The following is a 15,669-nucleotide window of genomic DNA, read 5'->3' as shown; positions in this document are numbered from 1 at the left end:
GTTAACCACATCCAATTAAATGTGTGTGATCAAATGAATCAATTAAATCTCTCTCATATTGATACAAAATTGTGATTTCAATGTCTTAGATCGTTCATTAGAAATATAAATACATGTTCAACTTATTGGATTAACTACAAGGGATAAAACTAATGCATAGATTCAATTTGTATCTATATGAACTTGTGATTGCAATCATTTAAATCATTTGTTATATATGTAATAACAAGTGAAACAGATTATGTTTACTGTGATTGAGCAAATGAATCACTTGAATCTCGTTCTTTTTCATTTAAACTTGCGACTTCAATCCACTAAATCATTCAATATGAATTAACATGTTATGCATATTGAATTTAATATGCGTGATCAAATGAATCAATTAAATCTCAATATTATTCAAACGAACTTGTAATTTCTTTCCTTTAAATCATTCATTATAGATGCAACAACAAGTTCAACTTATTGGATTAACCACACTATTCTAACTAACTCTTATACATATGAACCTGTGATTTCAATCATTTAAATCATTCATTATAGATGTAATAACAAGTGAGACACATTACATTAAATATAAGTGAGCAAATGAATTACTTGAATCTCATTCATTTTCTTTTGAATTTGTGATTTCTATCTACTAAATCATTTAATATGTATGTAACAACAAGTTAAGCACATTCAATTAAATATGAGTGATCAAAAGAATTCCTTAAATCCCACTCGTATTGACACAAACTTGTGACTTCATCCCTTAAATCGTTCACTATCGATGTAACAAGAATTTAAACTTTTGCATTAGATGCAAGGGATCAAATAAATTCATTGGTCCCATTTGTATCCATATAAGCTAGTGATTTTTTTAATTTAAATCATTCATTATAGACATTGTAACACGCAAGACATATTATATTAACTATAAGGGATCATATGAACGAGTAGAATCTCATTGATTTTCATACAAACTTGTGATTTCAATCCACTAAATCATTTAATATGAATTAATAAAATGTTATACACATTTAATTTAATATGTGTGATCAAATGAATCAATTAAATCCCACTATTATTGACACAAATTTGTGATTTCTTTTTCTTAGATCATTCATCATAGATGCAACAACAAGTTTAACTGATTGGATCAACTACAAGATGTGTAACTAAGGTAATGATCCCACTTACATACATATGAACATGTGATTTCAATCATTAAAATCGTTCATTATACATGTAATAACAAGTGAGACACATTATATTAAATATGAGTGAGCAAATCAATCACTTGAATTTCATTCATTTTCTTTTAATCTTGTGATTTCAATTCACTATATCATTTAATATGGATATAATAACAAGTTAAGCACATTGAATTAAATATGCGTGATCAAAAGAATCACTTAAATTCCACTCGTAATGATAGGAACTTGTGATTTTCATTCCTTAAATCGTTCACTGTGGATGTAACAAGAAGTTAAACTCGTTGGATTATTTAAAAGAGATCAAACAAATTGTGATTTCAATCATTTAAATCATTCATTATCAATGTAACAACAAGTTAGACACATTAGATTGAATATAAGTAAGCAAATGAATCACTTGATTCTCATTCATTTTCTTTTAAGATTGTGATTTCAGTCTACTAAATCATTCAATACGGATGTAACAACAAGTTAGGCACATTCAATTAAATATGCGTCATCAAAAGCATCACTTAAACCAACTCGGATTGATAGGAACTTGTGATTTCATCTCTTAAATTGTTCCCTATGTATGTAATAAGAAGTTAAGCTCATTGCATTAGATACAAGGGATTAAAAAAATTCATTTGTCTCATTTCCATCCATATAAACTAGTGATTTTAATCATTTTAATCATTAATTATAGACATTGTAACAAGCGAAACATATTAGATTAACTATAAAGGATCATATGAACGAGTTGAATCTGATTGATTTTCAAAAAAACATGTGATTTCAATCCACTAAATCATTGGATGTGAAAGAATCAACCAGTTAACCACATCCAATTGAATATGTGTGATCAAATGAATCAATTAAATCTCTCCCATATTGATACGAACTTGTGATTTCAATGTCTTAGATCATTCATTAGAAATATAAATACATGTTCAACTTATTGGATTAACTACAAGGGATAAAACTAATGCATAGATCCAATTTGTATCTATATGAACTTGTGATTGCAATCATTTAAATCATTCGTTATATATATAATAACAAGTGAAACAGATTATGTTTACTGTGATTGACCAAATGAATCACTTGAATCTCGTTCTTTTTCTTTTAAACTTGCGACTTCAATCCACTAAATCATTCAATATGAATTAACAACATGTTAAGCATATTCAATTTAATATGCGTGATCAAATTAATCAACTAAATCCCACAATTATTCAAACGAACTTGTAATTTCTTTCCTTTAAATCATTCATTATAGATGCAACAACAAGTTCAACTAATTGGATTAACCACACTGTTCTAACTAACGCTTATACATATGAACCTGTGATTTCAATCATTTAAATCATTCATTATAGATGTAATAACAAGTGAGCCACATTACATTAAATGTAAGTGAGCAAATGAATTACTTGAATCTCATTCATGTTCTTTTGAATTTGTGATTTCTATCTACTAAATCATTCAATATGTATGTAACAACAAGTTAAGTACATTCAATTAAATATGGGTGATCAAAAGAATTCCTTAAATCCCACTCGTATTGATACAAACTTGTGACTTCATCCCTTAAATCGTTCACTATGGATGTAACAAGAATTTAAACTTTTGCATTAGATGTAAGGGATCAAATAAATTCATTGGTCCCATTTGTATCCATATAAACTAGTGATTTTATTAATTTAAATCATTCATTATAGACATTGTAACACGCAAGACATATTATATTAACTATAAGGGATCATATGAACGAGTTGAATCTCATTGATTTTCAAACAAACTTGTAATTTCAATCCACTAAATCATTTAATATGTAATAATAAAATGTTATACACATTTAATTTAATATGTGTGATCAAATGAATCAATTAAATCTCACTATTATTGACACCAACTTGTGATTTCTTTTCCTTAGATCATTCATCATAGATGTAAGAACAAGGTTAACCGATTAGATTAACTACAAGGTGTGTGACTAAGGTAATGATCCCATTTACATACATATGAACTTGTGATTTCAATCATTAAAATCATTCATTATACATGTAATAACAAGTGAGACACATTATATTAAATATTAGTGAGCAAATCAATCACTTGAATCTCATTCATTTTCTTTTAATCTTGTGATTTCAATTCACTATATCATTTAATATGGATATAATAACAAGTTAAGCACATTGAATTAAATATGCGTGATCAAAAGAATCACTTAATTCCACTCGTAATGATAGGAACTTGTGATTTTCATTCCTTAAATCGTTCACTGTGGATGTAAGAAGAAGTTAAACTCGTTGGATTATTTAAAATAAATCCAATCAATTGTGATTTCAATCATTTAAATCATTCATTATCAATGTAACAACAAGTGAGACACATTAGATTAAATATAAGTAAGCAAATGAATCACTTGATTCTCATTCATTTTCTTTTAAGCTTGTGATTTCAGTCTACTAAATCAATTAATACAGATGTAAAAACAAGTTAGGCACATTCAGTTAAATATGCATCATCAAAAGCATCACTTAAACCAACTCGCATTGATAGGAACTCGTGATTTCATCTCTTAAATTGTTCCCTATGTATGTAACAAAAAGTTAAGCTCATTGCATTAGATACAAGAGATTAAACAAATGCATTTGTCTCATTTCTATCTACATAAACTAGTGATTTTAATCATTTTAATCATTCATTATAGACATTGTAACAAGCGAAACATATTAGATTAACTATAAAGGATCATATGAACGAGTAGAATCTGATTGATTTTCATAAAAACATATGATTTCAATCCACTAAATCATTGGATGTGAACGAATCAACAAGTTAACTACATCCAATTAAATATGTGTGATCAAATGAATCAATTAAATCTCTCTCATATTGATACGAACTTGTGATTTCAATGTCTTAGATCGTTCATTAGAAATATAAATACATGTTCAACTTATTGGATTAACTACAAGGGATAAAACTAATGCATAGATCCAATTTGTATCTATATGAATTTGTGACTGCAGTCATTTAAATCATTCGTTATATATGTAATAGCAAGTGGAACAGATTATGTTTACTGTGATTGAGCAAATGAATCACTTGAATCTCATTCTTTTCCTTTTAAACTTGCGACTTCAATCCACTAAATCATTCAATAAGAATTAACAACATGTTAAGCATATTCAATTTAATATGCATGATCAAATGAATCAATTAAATCCCACTATTATTCAAACGAACTTGTAATTTCTTTCCTTCAAATCATTCATTATAGATGCGACAAGAAGTTCAACTAATTGGATTAACCACACTGTTCTAACTAACACTTATACATATGAACCTGTGATTTCAATCATTTAAATCATTCCTTATAGATGTAATAACAAGTGAGACAAATTACATTAAATACAAGAGAGCAAATGAATTACTTGAATCTCATTCACTTTCTTTTGAATTTATGATTTCTATCTACTAAATCATTCAATATGTATGTAACAACAAGTTAAGCACATTCAATTAAATATGGCTGATCAAAAGAATTCCATAAATCCCACTCGTATTGATACAAACTTGTGATTTCATCCCTTAAATCGTTCACTATGGATGTAACAAGAATTTAAACTTTTGCATTAGATGCAAGGGATCAAATAAATTCATTGGTCCCATTTGTATCCATATAAACAAGTGATTTTATTAATTTAAATCATTCATTATAGACATTGTAACACGCAAGACATATTATAATAACTATAAGGGATCATATGAACGAGTTGAATCTCATTGATTTCATACAAACTTGCGATTTCAATCCACTAAATCATTTAATATGTATTAATAAAATGTTATACATATTTAATTTAATATGTGTGATCAAATGAATCAATTAAATCTCACTATTATTGACACAAACTTGTGATTTCTTTTCCTTAGATCATTCATCATAGATGTAACAACAAGTTTAACCGATTGGGTTAACTACAAGTTATGTAACTAAGGTAATGATCCCATTTACATGCATATGAACTTGTGATTTCAATCATTAAAATCATTCGTTATACATGTAATAACAGGTGAGACACATTATATTAAATATGAGTGAGTAAATCAATCACTTGAATCTCATTCATTTTCCTTTAATCTTGTGATTTCAATTCACTATTTAAGCACATTGAATTAAACATGTGTGATCAAAAGAATCACTTAAATTCCACTCGTAATGATAGGAACATGTGATTTCCATTCCCTAAATCGTTCACTGTGGATGTAACAAGAAATTAAACTCATTGGATTATTTAAAAGAGATCAAACAAATTGTGATTTCAATCATTTAAATCATTCATTATCAATGTAACAACAAGTGAGACACATTTGATTAAATATAAGTCAGCAAATGAATCACTTGATCCTCATTCATTTTCTTTTAAGCTTGTGATTTCAGTCTACTAAATCATTCAATACAGATGTAACAACAAGTTTGGCACATTCAATTAAATATGCGTCATCAAAAGCATCACTTAAACCAACTCGCTTTGATAGGAACTTGTGATTTTATCTCTTAAATTGTTCCTTATGTATGTAACAAGAAGTTAAGCTGATTGCATTAGATACAAGGGATTAAACAAATGCATTTGTCTCATTTCCATCCCATAAACTAGTGATTTTAATAATTTTAATCATTCATTATAGACATTATAACAAGCGAAACATATTAGATTAACTATTAAGGATCATATGAACGAGTTGAATCTGATTGATTTTCAAAAAAACATGTGATTTCAATCCACTAAATCATTGGATGTGAAAGAATCAACCAGTTAACCACATCCAATTAAATATGTGTGATCAAATGAATCAATCAAATCTCTTTCACATTGATACGAACTTGTTATTTCAATGTCTTAGATCGTTCATTAAAAATATAAATACATGTTCAACTTATTGGATTAACTACAACGGATAAAACTAATGCATGATCCAATTTGTATCTATATGAACTTGTGATTGCAATCATTTAAATCATTCGTTATATATGTAATAACAAGTGAAACAGATTATGTTTACTGTGATTGAGCAAATGAATCACTTGAATCTCGTTCTTTTTCTTTAAACTTGCCACTTCAATCTACTAAATCATTCAATATGAATTAACAACATGTTAAGCATATTCAATTTAATATGCGTGATCAAATGAATCAAATAAATCCCACTATTATTCAAACGAACTTGTAATTTCTCTCGTTTAAATCATTCATTATAAATGCAACAACAAGTTCAACTAATTGGATTAACGACACTGTTCTAACTAACGCTTATACATACGAACCTGTGATTTCAATCATTTAAATCATTCATTACAGATGTAATAACAAGTGAGGCACATTATATTAAATATAAGTGAGCAAATGATTTACTTGAATATCATTAATTTTCTTTTGAATTTGTGATTTCTATCTACTAAATCATTCAATATGTATGTAACAACAAGTTAAGCACATTCAATTAAATATGGGTAATCAAAAGAATTCCTTAAATCCCACTCGTATTGAAACAAACTTGTGACTTCATCCCTTAAATCGTTCACTATAGATGTAACAAGAATTTAAACTTTTACATTAGATGCACGGCATCAAATAAATTAATTGGCCCCATTTGTATCCATATAAACTAGTGATTTTATTAATTTAAATCATTCATTATAGACATTGTAACACGCAAGACATATTATATTAACTATAAGAGAACATATGAACGAGTTGAATCTCATTGATTTTCATACAAACTTGTGATTTCAATCCACCAAATCATTTAATATGTATTATTAAAATGTTATACACATTTAATTTAATATGTGTGATCAAATGAATCAATTAAATCCCACTATTACTGACACAAACTTGTGATTCTTTTCCTTAGATCATTCATCGTAGATGTAACAAAAAGGTTAAACGATTGAATTAACTACAAGGTGTGTAACTAAGGTAATGATCCCATTTACGTACATATGAACTTATGATTTCAATCATTAAAATCATTCGTTATACATGTAATAACAAGTGAGACACATTATATTAAATATGAGTGAGCAAATCAATCACTTGAATCTCATTCATTTCTTTTAATCTTGTCATTTCAATTCACTATATCATTTAATATGGATATAATAACAAGTTAAACACATTGAATTAAATATGCGTGATCAAAAGAATCACTTAAATTCCACTCGTAATGATAGGAACTTGTGATTTTCATTCCTTAAATCGTTCACTGTGGATGTAACAAGAAGTCAAACTCGTTGGATTATTTAAAATAGATCCAACAAATTGTGATTTCAATCATTTAAAAAATTCGTTATCAATGTAACAACAAGTGAGACATATTAGATTAAATATAAGTAAGCAAATGAATCACTTGATTCTCATTCATTTTCTTTTAAGCTTGTGATTTCAGTCTACTAAATCATTCAATACGGATGTAACAACAAGTTAGGCACATTCAATTAAATATGCATCATCAAAAGCATCACTTAAACCAACTCGCATTGATAGGAACTCGTGATTTCATCTCTTAAATTGTTCCCTATGTATGTAACAAGAAGTTAAGCTCATTGCATTAGATACAAGAGATTAAACAAATGCATTTGTCTCATTTCTATCTATATAAACTAGTGATTTAATCATTTAATCATTCATTATAGACATCGTAACAAGCGAAACATATTAGATTAACTATAACGGATCATATGAACGAGTTGAATCTGATTGATTTTCATAAAAACATATGATTTCAATCCACTAAATCATTGGATGTGAAAGAATCAACAAGTTAACCACATCCAATTAAATATGTGTGATCAAATGAATCAATTAAATCTCTTATATTGATACGAACTTGTGATTTCAATGTCTTAGATCGTTCATTAGAAATATAAATACATGTTCAACTTATTAGATTAACTACAAGTGATAAAACTAATGCATAGATCCAATTTGTATCTATATGAACCTGTGATTACAATCATTTAAATCATTCGTTATATATGTAATAACAAGTGAAATAGATTATGTTTACTGTGATTGAGCAAATGAATCACTTGAATCTCGTTCTTTTTCATTTAAACTTGTGACTTCAATCCACTAAATCATTCAAAATGAATTAACTACATGTTAAGCATATTCAATTTAATATGCGTGATCAAATGAATCAATTAAATCTCACTATTATTCAACGAACTTGTGATTTCTTTCCTTTAAATCATTCATTATAAATGCAACAATAAGTTCAACTAATGGATTAACCACACTGTTCTAACTAACGCTATATACATATGAACCTGTGATTTCAATCATTAAATCGTTCATTATAGATGTAATAACAAGTGAGACACATTACATTAAATATAAGAGAGCAAATGAATTACTTGAATCTCATTCATTTTCTTTTGAATTTCTGACTTCTATCTACTAAATCATTTAATATGTATGTAACAACAAGTTAAGCACATTCAATTAAATATGGGTGATCAAAAGAATTCCTTAAATCCCACTCGTATTGATACAAACTTGTGATTTCATCCCTTAAATCGTTCACTATGGATGTAACAAGAATTTAAACTTTTGCATTAGATGCAAGGGATCAAATAAATTCATTGGTCCCATTTGTATCCACTTAAACTAGTGATTTTATTAATTTAAATCATTCATTATAGACATTGTAACACGCAAGACATATTATATTAACTATAAGGATCATATGAACGAGTTGAATCTCATTGATTTCATACAAACTTGTGATTTCAATCCACTAAATCGTTTAATATGTATTAATAAAATGTTATACACATTTAATTTAATATGTGTGATCAAATGAATCAATTAAATCCCACTATTATTGACACAAACTTGTGATTTCTTTTCCTTAGATCATTCATCATAAATGTAACAACAAGTTCAACCGATTGAATTATCTACAAGATGTGTAACTAAGGTAATGATCCCATTACATACATATGAACTTGTGATTTCAATCATTAAAATCATTCATTATACATGTAATAACAAGTGAGACTCATTATATTAAATATGAGTGAGCAAATCAATCACTTGAATCTCATTCATTTTCTTTTAATCTTGTGATTTCAATTCACTATATCATTTAATATGGATATAATAACAAGTTAAGCACATTGAATTAAATATGTGTGGACAAAAGAATCGCTTAAATTCCACTCGTAATGATAGGAACTTGTGATTTCCATTCCTTAAATCGTTCATTGTGGATGTAACAAGAAATTAAACTCGTTGGATTATTTAAAAGAGATCAAACAAATTGTGATTTCAATCATTTAAATCATTCATTATCAATGTAACAACAAGAGAGACATATTAGATTCAATATAAGTAAGAAATGAATCACTTGATTCTCATTCATTTTCTTTTAAGCTTGTGATTTCAGTCTACTAAATCATTCAATACGGATGTAACAACAAGTTAGGAACATTCAATAAATATGCGTCATCAAAAGCATCACTTAAACCAACTCGCATTGATAGGAACTTGTGATTCATCTCTTAAATTGTTCCCTATGTTGTAACAAGAAGTTAAGCTCATTGCATTAGGTACAAGAGATTAAACAAATGCATTTGTCTCATTTCTATCTATATAAACTAGTCATTTAATCATTTTAATCATTCATTATAAACATTGTAACAAGCGAAACATATTAGATTAACTATAAATGATCATATGAACGAGTTGAATCTGATTGATTTTCATAAAAACATGTGATTTCAATCCACTAAATCATTGGATGTGAAAGAATCAACAAGTTAACCACATCCAATTAAATATGTGTGATCAAATGAATCAATTATCTCTCTCATATTGATACGAACTTGTGATTTCAATGTCTTAGATCGTTCATTAAAAATATAAATACATGTTCAACTTATTGGATTACTACAAGGGATAAAACTAATGCATAGATCCAATTTGTATCTATATGAACTTGTGATTGCAATAATTTAAATCATTCGTTATATATGTAATAACAAGTGAAATAGATTATGTTTACTGTGATTGAGCAAATGAATCACTTGAATCTCGTTCTTTTTCATTTAAACTTGCGACTTCAATCCACTAAATCATTCAATATGAATTAAAACATGTTAAGCATATTCAAATTAATATGCGTGATCAAATGAATCAATTAAATCTCACTATTATTCAAACGAACTTGTAATTTCTTTCCTTTAAATCATTCATTATAGATGCAACAACAGTTCAACTAATGTATTAACCACACTGTTCTAACTAACGGTTATACATATGAACTTGTGGTTTCAATCATTAAATCTTTGATTATAGATGTAATAACAAGTGAGACACATTACATTAAATATAAGTGAGCAAATGAATTACTTGAATCTCATTCATTTTCTTTTGAATTTGTAATTTCTATCTACTAAATCATTCAATATGTATGTAACTACAAGTTAAGCACATTCAATTAAATAGGGTGATCAAAAGAATTCTTTAAATCTCACTCGTATTGATACAAACTTGTGATTTCATCCCTTAAATCGTTCACTATGGATGTAACAAGAATTTAAACTTTTGCATTAGATGCAAGGGATCAAATAAATTCATTGATCCCATTTGTATCCATATAAACTAGTCATTTATTAATTTAAATCATTCATTATAGACATTGTAACACGCAAGACATATTATATTAACTATAAGAGATCATATGAACGAGTTGAATCTCATTGATTTTCATACAAACTTGTGATTTCAATCCACTAAATCATTTAATATGTATTAATAAAATGTTATATACATTTAATTTAATACGTGTGATCAAATGAATCAATTAAATCCCACTATTATTGACACAACTTGTGATTCTTTTCCTTAGATCATTCATCATAGATGTAAGAACAAGGTTAACCGATTGGATTAACTACAAGGTGTGTGACTAAGGTAATGATCCCATTTACATACATATGAACTTGTGATTTCAATCATTAAATCATTCATTATACATGTAATAACAAGTGAGACACATTATATTAAATATTAGTGAGCAAATCAATCACTTGAATCTCATTCATTTTCTTTTAATCTTGTGATTTCAATTCACTATATCATTTAATATGGATATAATAACAAGTTAAGCACATTGAATTAAATATGCGTGATCAAAAGAATCACTTAATTCCACTCGTAATGATAGAAACTTGTGATTTCCATTCCTAAATCGTTCATAGTGATGTAACAAGAAATTAAACTCGTTGGATTATTTAAAAGAGATCATACAAATTGTGATTTCAATCATTTAAATCATTCATTATCAATGTAGCAACAAGTGAGACACATTAGATTAAATATAAGTAAGCAAATGAATCACTTGATTCTCATTCATTTCTTTTAAGCTTGTGTTTCAGTCTACTAAATCATTCAATACGGATGTAACAACAAGTTAGGCACATTCAATTAAATATGCGTCATCAAAAGCATCACTTAAACCAACTCGCATTGATAGGAACTTGTGATTTCATCTCTTAAATTGTTCCCTATGTATGTAACAAGAAGTTAAGCTCATTGCATTAGATACAAGGGATTAAACAAATGCATTGGTCTCATTTCTATCCATATAAACTAGTGATTTTAATCATTTTCATCATTCATTATAGACATTGTAACAAGCAAAACATATTAGATTAACTATAAAGGATCATATGAACGAGTTGAATCTGATTGATTTTCATACAAACATGTGATTCAATCCACTAAATCATTGAATGTGAAAGAAACAACGAGTTAACTACGTTGAATTAAATATGTGTGATCAAATGAATCAATTAAAATCTCTCTCATATTGATACGAACTTTTATTTCAATGTCTTAGATCGTTCATTGAGATATAATACATGTTCAACTTATTCGATTAACTACAAGGGATAAAATAATGCATAGATCCAATTTGTATATATATGAACTTGTTATTGCAATAATTTAAATCATTCATTATATATGTAATAACAAGTGAAAAAGATTATGTTACTGTGATTGAGCAAATGAATCACTTGAATCTCTTTCTTTTTCATTTGAACTTGCGATTTCAGTACTAAATTAATTCAATATGGTTTAATAACATGTTAAGCACATTTATTTAACATGTGTGATCAAATGAATCAATTAAATCAACTAATATTGATACAAACTTGTGATTTCTTTCCCCTAATATTCATTATAATAGACAAGTTCAACTAATTGGATTAACAACAAGGGATGTAACTAATGCATAGATCCATTATATACATATGACTTGTCATTTCAATGATTTAAATCATTCTTAATAGATGTAATAACAGGCGAGACACATTACATTAAATATAAGCGAGCAAATGAATCTCTTGAATCTCATTCATTATCTTTTAAACTTGTATTTCATCCACTAAATCATTCAATATGGATGTAACAACAAGTTAAGCACATTCAATTAAATATGCGTGATCAAAAGAATCACTAATGACCATAAATCGTTCACTATAGATGTAACAAGAAGGTAAACTGATTGGATTTAGAAACAAGGGATCAAACAAATGCATTGGTCCCTTTTGTGTCTATATAAAACTAGTGATTTTAATAATTTAAATCACATTATTGACATTGTAACAAGCAAAACATATTAGATTAACTATAAGGATTATATGAATGAGTTCAATCTCATTCATTTTCTAGCAAACTTGTGATTTATATCCACTAAATCATTCAATGTGAATTTAACAACAAGTTAACACATTCAATTAAATGTGTGCAATCAAATGAATCAATTAGATCTCTCTCGTATTGATAGAACTTGTGATTTAAATCTCTTTGATCTTTATTGAGATATAACGACAAGTTCAACTCATTGGATTAACTAGGATGATCAAACTAATGCATAGATCCCATTTGTATCCATATGAACTTGTCATCACAATCATTAAAATCATTCATTGTAGATGTAATAACAAGTGAAACACATTATATTTCTGTGATTGAGCAAATGAATCACTTGAATCTCATTCGTTATCATTTAAACTTGTGATTTCAATCCACTAATCATTCAATATGAATTAACAACATGTTAAGCATATTAATTTAATATGCTGATCAAATGAATCAATTAAATCCACTATTATTCATACAAACTTGTAATTTCTTTCCTTAAATCATTCATTTAGATGCATAACAAGTTCAACTGATTGGATTAACTACACTGTTCTAACTAATGCATATACATATGAACTTGTGATTTCAATCATTTAAATCATTCATTATAGATGTAATAACAAGTGAGACACATTACATTAAATATAAGTGAGCAAATGAATCACTTGATTCTCATTCATTTTCTTTTAAACTTGTAATTTTCTATACTAAATCATTCAATATGGATGTAACAACAACATAAGCACATCTAGTTAAATAAGTGTGGTCAAATGAATCACTTAAATCCCACTCTATTGATAGGAACTTGTGATTTCAATCCTTAAATCGTTCACTATAGATGTAATAAGAAGTTAACTCATTGGATTAGATACAAGGGATCAAACAAATGCATTGGTCCAATTGTATCCATATAAACTAGTGATTTTAATCATTTAAATCATTCATTATAGACATTGTAACAAGCGAAATAGATTAACTTGTGTGATGATATGAATGTGTTGAATCTCATTCATTTTCATACAAACTTGTGGTTTCAATCCACTAAATCATTCAATATGAATATAACAACAATTTAACCACATTCAATTAAAAGGTGCATGTTGTAAAGCAAAAAACATTTTGGAGTCAATCTGCAGCTTTTGAAGCCATCTTCTTGTGGATCATCAGATAAAGTGCATATCAAAGAAACTACTTCATGCACATGTACTATAATGAATGAAAACAAATCAATTCAACTGTGGCTGTGTGTCCAGCCTCTGGATTGAATACCTGTACCTTTCATATTGAAAAGACATTGCATGAACCTGTGCCAATAGAAATTGGCTCTATTGTTCCTCAAAAGCTATGTGCAGTAAGGAAGCATATTTCCTAAAGGTATGCTTATGTTTTTCTTGTGCCCTATGATGTCCTTGGTTCACCTTTTGAGTTAATATATGTTGATGATAAAGGGTCACTGTTGCCAACTTTCTGTAGGATATAAGAGTCGTGTCATGTTCTTTGATATACTTGATCAACACAAATTTGTAGCTATACCTCGAAGTATTTTGATGTTGGACTGCTTGGGCTCATGGTTTAAGGTAAGCTGGCAACTCATTTGATTGCTAAACTAATTAAGGCATCACATTTTTAAGGCTTATCACTAAGCAAATGGTGGACATTGTCTTCTTAACATTTAATGGAGTTATCTATGGGAACCACTTTTCTATGTTCACAATGAGAGCACCATATACCAGCTTAGTTACAATGCTTGACATGTTCACAGACTCATCCAAGCTGTGGAATCTGTATTCAAGTTTGGAATTGGGAGTAATATTCAAAGTAGCAGCTTGTATTTATCCAACTGCCCTTGATTCAAACTTTAATGGCTGCATAGTATAAATAATTTTGCTAGGTAAACCTTATCCTTTCACTAATTATACCAAGTTTGGATAGAACCCGACTCTTTTTTGGCTAGACCAATGGAAGCTTGAATCTGAATGTATTTGTATGATTAATTACGCCTCTGATTTTCATCAAGATTTTCCTTCCTTTCTCAAGTTCCATGTCCTATATTTTGACTGCCATAACCCTATTTTGGTTACTGTTGGTGGTCGTTCTTGAAATTTATATACCTGTGAATGTAATATGACAGGTTACAGTTGAGGACAATCCAACTGAAGTCTTTATGCATGCTTCTCCTAGAAGTGCTGGGACTTGGTGTGTCAGAGGCTTAATGTAGAAATAGAAAAGTTACAAGGCCTCGAAGTGCAGAACTTGCCACCATTGCAACTCCGGAAGTCTTGATGGACTTAAGATGTTTGGATTTCTTCCTTGCAAATTATTGAGTAAGAATGTCTTCATTCTTCTTTTGTTGTAGCCTTGAAGGATGGAAAGTGCAATATGAAATTATCAATGACATCTGTATAGCCCATTGGGTAAAGTTTAGCTTAGTGCCTTTGTCACTATTGGCCAGAGCTGGATTTTTATAACTGTTATTCTTCCCCCAAGCCAAATATAATGCTCGCAATTTATTGGGTTCATTGTTACTTTGACTTCATCAGTAAATACCAAATCCATATAAAAATGGGTAGCTAGAGGTAGATATAGGTAACCATACCTATGCTCCATGTTTTGCAATTCCAATTGTTTTCCATGGATGGTTTCCTTTGAATACATTGACGTATCGTCTGTACCTTATTTTAAATTTTTAAAAGTGGACCACTTCATATTTTTTTAAATAACATGCTTTTCGTAAAAACTATCAAATACAGATTTCA

This window comes from Nymphaea colorata, chromosome 5, assembly GCF_008831285.2.
Source record: "Nymphaea colorata isolate Beijing-Zhang1983 chromosome 5, ASM883128v2, whole genome shotgun sequence".
NCBI classification, from domain to species: domain Eukaryota; kingdom Viridiplantae; phylum Streptophyta; class Magnoliopsida; order Nymphaeales; family Nymphaeaceae; genus Nymphaea; species Nymphaea colorata.
The sequence above is the reverse complement of the archived record's forward strand: the minus strand, read 5'-3'. Positions refer to the sequence as shown.